This window comes from Bubalus kerabau, chromosome 9, assembly GCF_029407905.1.
Source record: "Bubalus kerabau isolate K-KA32 ecotype Philippines breed swamp buffalo chromosome 9, PCC_UOA_SB_1v2, whole genome shotgun sequence".
NCBI lineage: Eukaryota > Metazoa > Chordata > Mammalia > Artiodactyla > Bovidae > Bubalus > Bubalus kerabau.
The window spans coordinates 78,817,114-78,827,667 of NC_073632.1; the positions used below are offsets into that span (position 1 = coordinate 78,817,114).

At 37.4% G+C, this 10,554-nt stretch overlaps 2 pseudogenes; both read left to right on the top strand.

Moving 5' to 3' along the window:
* The first annotated feature begins 235 nt into the window (after positions 1-235).
* LOC129619432 (trace amine-associated receptor 8-like) lies at positions 236-1,168 on the top strand (annotated as a pseudogene).
* A 6,335-nt stretch (positions 1,169-7,503) lies between these two features.
* LOC129659910 (trace amine-associated receptor 7a-like) lies at positions 7,504-8,543 on the top strand (annotated as a pseudogene).
* Positions 8,544-10,554: the final 2,011 nt, after the last annotated feature.

Sequence of the window (10,554 nt, forward strand, 5' to 3'; positions counted from 1 at the left end):
CTAGGAGATAGAAGTATAGAAATATTATGTAAACATAGAAAGAATGTATTTCTGAGTTTTAAAAATTCTTTTAGTTTCTCTTCATAACAAAATGGGAAAAGGATGAAATATTAGACAGTTTTTAAAAGTAGTACTCAAGTATGCAGTTTTATTTTATTTTATTTTTTTAAATTTTCAGAATTGAAGGCCATATTTCTGAAAAGCAGAAACAAAGCAAGCATCCAACTGCAGAACCATGGTCAGCAATCTTTTCCAACCTGAAACCGTGCAGCTCTGCCATGAGAATGTGAACAGATCTTGTATTAAATCTCCTTTGGGTCTTTACTGGCTATCTCTGGAAACTTGGTGATGACTTCAGTTCTTCACTTCAAGCATCTGCATTCTCTAGCCAATTTATTGATCACCTCTCTGGCCTGTGCGAAGTGACCGTGATGCCCTTCATCATGGTCAGGTCCGTGGAGAGGTGCTGGTACTTTAGAGCCAGATTTTGTGTGCTTCAGAGTCCCTGTGATGTGGTATTTTGTTACTCTTCTCTTTTCCACCTGTCCTTCATCTTCATTGACAGGTACGTTGCTGTTACTGACCCCCTGGTCTATCCCACCAAGTTTAAGGTGTCTGTGTCAGGGGTATGCATCAGCATCTCCTGGATTCTGCCCCTTGTGTACAGCAGAGCTGTGTCCTACACAGGTGTCAGTGATGATGGGATGGAGGAATTAGTAAGTGCTCTCAACTGTATATGGGTTTTGATAAGTGTTTTGTTATTTTTTATACCTACCGTTGTTATGATTCTTTATGGCAAGATTTTTTAAATAGTAAACAACAAGCTCTAAAAATTGAAAATACTGATAGCAAAGCAGAATCAGAGAGTTACAAATCCAGAGTGGCCAAGAGAGACAGAAAAGCAGCTAAAACATCGGGGATCACAGTAGTAGCATTTATGATTTCATGGTTACCATATACAATTGATATATTAATTGGTGCCTTTATGGGTTTCATAAACCCTCCCTATATTTATGAGATTTGCTGTTGGGGTTCCTACTATAACTCAGCCATGAACACTTTGATTTATACTTTATTTTACTCTTGGTTTAGGAAAGCCTTGAAAGCTATTTTAAGTGGGGGACTTTTTAAGGATAGTTCACCAACCACTAGCTTATTTTCAGAGTAAATGAAAGCACTAAGATGAAAAATTTAGGGCTATTTTTAATATTATGAATTTATGGTGAAATTAGATACAAAAAATGAATAAAGCCTTCCAAAATTGGGGAAATATACATATATATATATTTCAAATTATCCAGGAGCAAAGTCACAGACAGGTGCCTTGATCATATAATAAAGATATTTATTGCACTAGGTAATAAAGGCATGGCCTTGAGGAGGGCCTGGCAGCCCACTCCAGTATTCTTGTTTGGAGAATTCCATGGACAGAGGAGCCTGGGGGGCTACAGTTCATAGGCTCAGCAAGAGTTGGACACAACTGAAGTGATTTAACAAAGTAATAAATGATTAAGTGGTTTACTTGTATCATCGGTCTTGATGCTTTGTACACATCCTTACTATATGTACTTGTTATACTATATGTATATGTATACTATATGTACCATATATCCATTTCTGTGAATCCTGAATCTCATTTTTAGTTCTCCAATCTGTAATCATTTTCTCATTTAGGCTCAACTTTCATTTGTCTTTCAATGGTCCTTCTTTGTCAGTCTTCTGCAACATTATTTCATTTTCTAGGGCTGTCATAGCAAAGTATCACAGGTGGGGTGGCTCAGTCGACAGAAATTATTTCTCCCACTTAGAAATGTAGAGGTTAGACTTCCAAGATCAATGTGTCAGCAAGAGTTCGTTTGCTCAGAGGACCCCTCTCCTTGGATTGCAGATGCCTGTCTTCTTTCTGTGGCCTCTTATGGTCCTTGCTACATGTGAGTCTGCATCCTAATCTACTCTTCTAAGAATACCAGTCATATAGGATTAAAAACTCATTTTAGCTTAATTAACTTTTTAAAGATCTTGTCTCCAAATATAGTTATATTGCAAAATACTGAGAGTTAGGAATTCAACATATGAATTGGGGATGAGAGGACCTGATTCAGCCCATATCAGACAGTCCAGGCTTGAGGACATTATCTAAGGGTCTGTTTATTTACTGCTCTCCTGAGACTCTATCTCCTCTGTATCTTCCTGGAGCTTTTGGAGCAGCAGGTAAGCCCCTCCTGCTTAACAGCTGGGAAGAATCTTAGAATGTTCAATTTTAGTATTGTGGAAACAGTAATTCTGCTTTGAAATCAGATATTAGTTACAGACATTATAAAGAAGTAGAAATTGTGGGAAAAATTTACCCAAAAAGCTGATACAATGATTGTTAGCTAATATAAAGTCTGCATGTGAAAAAATTATCTATTATCTCTAGCAGGGACCATTTCTGCATCAATTTCTCTCACTTGAAAATAATGTGTAATTCACATTCTCATTTTTTTCTCAGCAGTTTCCTCACCTAAGTGTACTCTGTATTTACTTCTCCAGGATGTTGTAGGATCAAAAATTTTTTGCTTTTGCTGCAAAAAACCCTAATATTAGAAAAAGCATAAACAATGTATAAATCTATGACCCATATCTCCTGTGTCTCCTGTATTGCAGGCAGATTCTTTATCTGCTGAGCCATTGCGAAAGTCCAGTGTATTTTGTATAATGAAACCATTGTAGTATAAGTAGTGGTATGTAGGTCTTTTTCTTTTGGATTTTTCTGTCTTGTCATTCATTTGAAGTAATTTTTTCTCATTGGTTTTCATTGACCCTTTTCATTGTTTTCAAACAAATACTGAACATTAATTATATACAAGTAAGTGGCTCAGATGGTAAAGCGTCTGTCTATAATGCGGTAGACCCGGATTCAATCCCTGGGTTGAGAAGATCTCCTGGAGAAGGAAATGGCAATCCACTCCAGGACTATTGCCTGGAAAATCCCATGGACAGAAGAGCCTGGTAGGCTACAGTCCATGGGGTCACAAAGAGTCGGACACGACTGAGCAACTTCACTTCACTAAGTACCTGTGCAAGGATAGCTAAGGATTAAAAAAATGTATTTTATCTAGTATTTTCCTCAAGGAAAATAATTTTGTGGGTAGTATGGACAATTCATTTTAAAATATAGTTTTTGAGACTCAGAAGGATATCGCAGATCTAACTCCTGTGAGCAGAGGATGAGTTGCCATCACAAGGCTGGCACATGCTATTTGGTCATTCCTATAATATTGTCTTCTCACCCACATATGGTCCCATGGCCTTCGGGTTAAAAAGTGTTAAAACAACCTTATTTTTCAGTAGGAAGGACTTTTGAGGAATCCCCAAGCATGTTAGGACTTGTGTAGGCAAAAGTAGGCAAATAGAAGGAAGGATTAGTTTGGGACTGTTGGATTAATTTCCATAAATGGAAGACTGGGCTTGGAAAAAGAGGGAATCAAGTAGAGCAGTAGCATGATAAAAATAAGTACATTTTCATGTTATCACTTACTATCCTCAATACATCAGATTAACTGCAGCAGATTTTAAAAAAGGACATCTTCCTATTTTTAGAGCATAGAGAACATTGAAAAAATTAATGAAAGAGTCAGATAATAGTTCCATTCAATAAATGTCACACAGAATTACACTGTTACTAAATTAAATTATAGATAGTCAGATCAGAGGAAAATTAAAGATTTTTAAAATACTTCCTGTGGGTAGGGAGAATATTCTATTGTTAGGTACAATACCAAAATCTCTAATACAATTCTGAATATGAAATTTCTTTTGAGCATGTAGTGAGTATGTGGAACTCAACAAAAGAAAAAGAAAACAAAAGAGCAGATTCTTGCATTCACTCCAGGATAGCAGTAGCAGTGTTAGTTGCTCAGTCGTGTCTGACTCTTTGCAACCCCATGAACTGTAGCCTGCCAGGCTCCTCTGTCCATGGGATTCTCCAGGCAAGAACACTGAAGTGAATTGCCATTTCCTTCTCCAGAGCATATTCCTGACCTGGGGATCAAACCCAGGTCTCCTGAATTGTAGGCAGATTTTTTACCATCTGAGCCACAGGGAAGATCACTCCAAGATAGTCTTTCCTAAATATGACTACCCAGGTTGGCTGATCAAGGCTTTCTAATTACACAAGCATGTAATGCTTTGTTGGTACCGTATTATAACCTCCTTAGCCTTAGATGACTGAATTAGAGCTGGCAAAATGATTCCAGGAAAATTCATTAGTAGGTAGGCTGTTAAGTCTCTTCAGTTGTGTCCGACTCTGTGTGACCCCACAGATGGCAGCCCACCAGGCTCCCCCATCCCTGGGATTCTCCAGGCAAGAACACTGAAGTGGGTTACCATTTCCTTCTCCATAAGTAGGTAGGTGTGACTCTATCATATTATTACTCAAGAGAAAGTAACAAAGACACCAGATCATGTTAATACTAAGTATGAGAATGAAGCTCTTTGATCTTGCCTGAGTTCTATTCAAAGTTTTGATTGCTCATTGTTTCCTTCTTTAAAATGATAAAAACATATCTATCACTGAAATTCAGCACACACTGAGAGATGAAAATTTAGAAGCAATCTCTTTGGAGTCCAGTAAAGGACAAAATGGTCCAATATTATCACATTTTATAAACATTGTTTTATTGCTGTTGTTGTTCAGTCGCTAAGTCATGTCCAGCTCTTTGTGACCCCCCATGGAGAGTGGTTCACCAGGCTTCCCTGTCCCTCACTGTCTCCCTGAGTTTGCTCAAACTCTTATCCATTGAGTTGGTGGTCTTATCTAACCATCTCATCCTCTTATCTTCCCCTTCTCCTCCTGCCCTCAATTTTTCCCAGCATCAGGGTCTTTTCCAATGAGTCAGCTCTTTGCATCAGGAGGCCAAAATATTGGAGCTTTAGCATTAGTCCTTTCAATGAATATTCAGGATTGATTTCCTTTAGGATTGACTGGTTTGATCTTCTTGCTGTGCAAGGGATTCTCAAGATTCTTCTCCAGCACCACAATTTGAAAACATAAATTCTTCAGGCTCAGCCTTCTTTATGGTCCAACTCTCACATCCATACATGACTACTGGAAAAACCATAGCTTTGACTATATGGACCTTTGTCGGCAAAGTAATATCTCTGCTTCTAATATGCTAAGTTTGTCATAGCTTTTCTTCCCAGGAATAAGCATTTTTAAATTTCATGGCTGCAGACATCATCCATAGTGATTCTGAAGCTAAAGAAAATCAAGTCTGTCACTGTTTCCATTTTTTCCCCTCTATTTGCCATGAAGTGATGGGACTGGAGGCCATGAACTTAGTCTTTTGAATGTTGAGTTGTAAGCCAGATATTTTACTCTTGTCTTTCACCTTTCACCTCCTCCTCACTTCCTGCCCCTAGGGTGGTGTCATCTGCATATCTGAAGTTATTGATATTGCTCCTGGCAATCTTGATTCCAGCTTGCGCTTTATCCAGCCCAGCATTTTGCATGATATACTCTGCATAGAAGTTAAGTAAGCAGGGTGACAATATACAGCCTTAATGTACTGTTTTCCCAGTTTTGAACCAGTCCATTGTTTCATGTCTAGTTTTAATTGTTGCTTCTTGAAGGAGGGCTTCTCATACAGCACTTCTCAGGAGGCAGGTAAGGTGGTCTGGTATTCCCATCTCTTGAACAATTTCCCACAGTTTGTTGTGATCCACACAATCAAATGCTTTAGCAAAGTCAATGAAGCAGATGTTTTTCTGGGATTCTATTGCTTTTTCACTGAATCAAAGGATGATGGCAATTTGATCTCTAGTTCCTCTGCCTTTTCTAAATCCCGCTTGTGCCTCTGGAAGTTCTCAGTTCACCGTTGAAGCTTAGCTTGGAGAGCTTTGAGCATTACCTTACTAGCATGTGAAATAAGCACAATTGTAAAGTAGTTTGAACCTTTTTGGCATTGTCCTTCTTTGGGACTGGAATGAAAACTGACCTTTTCCAGTCCTGTGGCCACTGTTGAGTTTTCCAAATTTCCTGGCCTATTGAGTATAGCACTTTCACAGCATCATCTTTTAAGATATGAAATAGCTCAGCTGGAATTCCATCACCTCCACTAGTTTTGTTCATAGTAATGCTTCCTAAGGCCCATCTGACTTCACACTCCAGGATGTCTGGCTCTAGATGAATGACCACACCATCATGGTTATCTTTGTCTCTAAGACCTTTTTTGTACACTTCTGTGTATTCTTGCCACCTCTTCTTAATTTCTTTTGCTTCTATTAGGTCATTACCATTTCTGTCCTTTATTGTGCCCATCTTTGCATGAACTATTCCCTTGATAACTCTCATTTTCTTGACAAGGTCTATACAATAAATAAGCAAATATAAATGTAATATACATGAATGACTGGAATGCATTTGAATTTACAGATATCTTGCATGCCTTACAGCTCATAAATTTTCTCCTACTGAAGTGTCTCTGAGTTTTTATTTATCTTAAAGGGAATTTCTTAAATATCTGTCTGCAGTATATCCTGTGCAATAGGTTTTTTGTGTAGACATCTTCAGATAAAAAGATCTCATATTTTTACTTAGCTAAGACTTTTTCCCTTTAGCAATGAATAAATTTTGAAATAGATGGAATTTTGTATTTCATTGGACGATCATACAATTTAAATTTGTTAAAATGGTGAATTATAGTAATAGATTTTCAATTGTTAAAGCAAACTTCCATTCTTGGCATAGACTGTAATCAAGATGTATCATCTCTTTATATGCTGTTAATTTTGTTTATTTTCTGCTTCATTATGAGTGAGAGTGTTCATTGTATTTCCTTGGGTTTTGTATCCATGCTATTCTACATCAAACAATAAATTTTAATTGGAGATTAAAAGTGTGAACTTCTTCTTCTTCACACCTTGCACCATAGGGACTCCACTGTAGATGATTTTGGATATGGGATTTGGCTGTGCTTCCTGGGGGGATTTGGCATTAACTTGTTAGATAGTTTGGAGGTGAGTAGTAAAAGATAACCTGCGTCTTTTGCATCTCCTGCATTGGCAGGCAGGAGTTTTACCACTGGCATTATATAGGCTTACCTAAAATGTAATGAATGAATAACAAATCAATACGCACCATGATAACTTTGACAAAGAGGAATACTCACCCAAACATCAGCCATGTAATAAAAGATTGTTGTTAAATTGTAAGGTAAGACATCTTTTGTGGGAAAAGAAAATTTGCAACAGATTTAAGTTAAATTATTATTCAATTTAGAATATTATTTCATAGTACATTTTTAGTATAAAAATAATACTTTATATTCTATAATTAAAATACATTCAAATTCAATATACAGTTATTTAATATGTTCAGAGATTAAACTAACATAAATACATGACAGGTCACACGATAATGTTTGGTAATTATAACAGAAATAACTGGTTCAAAGATCTTTTGTTCTATTTTATTTGATTGAAAAAGGGAGGAACTTCTCTGGATGTTTACGTGCTATCTACAGCAGCACCATGAACAGCAGCTCATCCACTGTTGCAGCTGTGCAGCTCTGCTACGAGCACCTGAATGGATCCTGTGTGAAAACCCCCTACTCACCAGGTCCCCGCCTCATCCTGTACACAGTGTTCAGCTTTGGAGCTGTGCTGGCTATATTTGGAAACCTCTTGGTAATGATTTTCATTCTTCACTTCAAGCAGCTGCATTCTCCAACCAATTGCTTGATTGCCTCCCTGGCCTGTGCAGACTTCTTGGTGGGAGTGACTGTGATGCCCTTCAGCACGGTGAGGTCCGTGGAGAGCTGCTGGTACTTTGGGGAAAGTTACTGTAAATTTCACACTTGTTTTGATGGGTCATTCTGTTACACTTCCATCTACCACTTGTGCTTTATCTCTCTGGACAGGTATATTGCGATCACTGATCCCCTGGTCTATCCAACTAGGTTCACTATGTCTGTTTCTGGCATGTGTATTGCCTTCTCCTGGCTCTTTTTGATTATTTATTCTTTTTCCTTCTTGGCACAGGAGCAAATGGAGCTGGACTGGAAGATCTAGTAAGTGCTCTCACCTGTGTGGGAGGCTGTCAATTTGCAGTGAATCAAAGTTGGGTATTAGTGAATTTCATTTTATTCTTCATTCCCACCCTTGTGATGATAGTTCTTTACTCCAATATTTTCCTCATCGCTAAACAACAGGCTAGAAAAATTGAGAATCTGAGGAGTAAGACTGGGCGATGCTCAAAGAGCTACCAAGACAGAGTGGCCAAGAGGGAGAGAAAGGCAGCGAGAACACTGGGCGTCGCAGTGCTAGCGTTTCTGGTCTCCTAGCTGCCTTACTTCCTGGATGCCATCAGTGATGCCTTCCTAGGCTTCATCACTCCCACATATGTTTATGAAATACTGCTTTGGATTGCTTATTATAACTCAGCTATGAACCCCTTGATTTATGCGTTCTTTTATCCTTGGTTTCGAAAAGCCATCAAACTCATTGTCACTGGCAAAGTCTTGAGAGGGAATTCCTCAACAGTAAATTTATTTTCTGGGTAAATCTACATTGTAGATGCAGGAATTGACAGTAGATTCACAGTGAACACACACTGGGTAGAAAATTTAGTCATATGTGTTTAAGGTCTTCTAATGTAAAATAAATTATGCTTCAAATTTGACCCAAACACTTAAATTCAGATTCATCATTCTTTGGTAAATATAACATAAAACCCTGTATGTAATGGAAACAACATGACCTTGCAGCCAGGAACATAGCAATTTAACACCGATCTTGGGCTGTTTCTACTCTCTGAACTTCACTGTATGTCTCTAGTTAATAACCTCTCCTTTGTAGCATTCTTGAGAAAATTTAAAAGAATGTTTAAAGAAAGTGAAAGTTGTTTGGTCATGTCTGACTCTTTGCCGCCCCATGGACTATACAGTCCATGGAACTCTCCAGAATACTGGAGTGGGTAGCCTTTCCCTTCTCCAGGGGATCTTCCCAACCCAGGGATTGAACCCAGGTCTCCTGCATTCTAGGTGGATTATTTACCAACTGAGCCATGAGGGAAGCCCAAGTACTAGAATGGGTAGCCTATCCCTTCTCCAGTGGCTCTTCCCTACCCAGGAATCAAACCAGGGTCTCCTGCATTGGAGATTCTTTACCAACTGAGCTATCAGAGAAGCTGAAAAGAATGTATAGAAAAAAAAAAAAACTACTATGTTTTTATTATTCTAAATCTCCCCTTTTTATTGCTTTATAATAGTTCAGTCCTTGGTTATTACTTCTTTTTATATTTTTGTGATTGTAATATTTTTCCATTAAAATGTACATGCAGCTGGGGAATACTCAGAGACATCCTGGCTCAGGGAGGGCAAAGGAGTGACTCCGCACTGTCAGGTGTTCAGATTTGTGGTCCAGAAATATGATCTCAGAGTCGGGTAAGATCAACCCAGAGAGAAAGAGGGACTATAACATCCATTTAAGTCTTTACTATGGGAAAGGTGATTGGTGTCATTAATAGTATTTGATTATTCAATAAGCTTCTTTGTACTGATTAAGTCTATTCCTACAATTTCATTTTGGTTCATAAATTTTACCAGTTAACATACGTTTAGAACATGGGTTTTAAGACTGCCACTCATTACTGTACTCTGTCTTAATTTAATATCAGTTCACTTTTGCATTGTACCAAAAATATTATTTTTAAACATTTATTTTATTAAAGTATAGTGATTAAATGTACCAAAATTATTTATAAGGGCTTTCAATGATTCACATGAAATGTCCAAATTAAAAAACACCCAAAAGAATAGAAAAGTGAAATGAAGGAGATAAATGATGATAGACAGACTGGTAAACGCATTGTGTGACCCACAGATTTGAAACTGAATTAATTTAAGCAACTCACATTGGGTAAGCTAAGCTATTCACTTTGTATAACATTCACCAGCTTTTCAGACATGAAGACTTGTCTGGGTCTTAAGATTGGAGGGTGCTGTGTGTCCCATGCACTGAGTGAGTTAACTGATTGATTCTCTTCTAACTTTTAGATTGTTGTAATCAGACATCAAAATTAAAAATCAGAGCATCATATCTTTGGGGCAAGAGTGAATACATATTAAAAATATTCTTTTTATTTTTCTTTAATTTCTTGATTCATATAAATCAGAAATATATTAGCACATCATTTCTATTATTAAAGAAATGCTTTAAGCTGGTAACCTTTCCTGAGACAGTGAACTTTTTCTGAATATACTATGATTGAATGAAACTCTCTCATCTTCATTTTATGAGTAAAGATGATGCAGATAATTTAAAGGCACCCTAGACTGCTTAGTATTAGTTTATACACAACTCTTCCAACACTGAAAATCATCAATTTATTTTGATTTAGTGCTTTCAATGTAGTAACTTTCTCTAATCCTGTGCCACAAGCTATAGAGAAATCATAACGACCATTTTAAAAATAGAAAAAGCTACAAAATGCTTACAAAATCTGCTGAATATCTTAGCAGATTTTGGATTCATATCTAAGCTTCTGGATTCAAATAAGCACTTCTATCATCT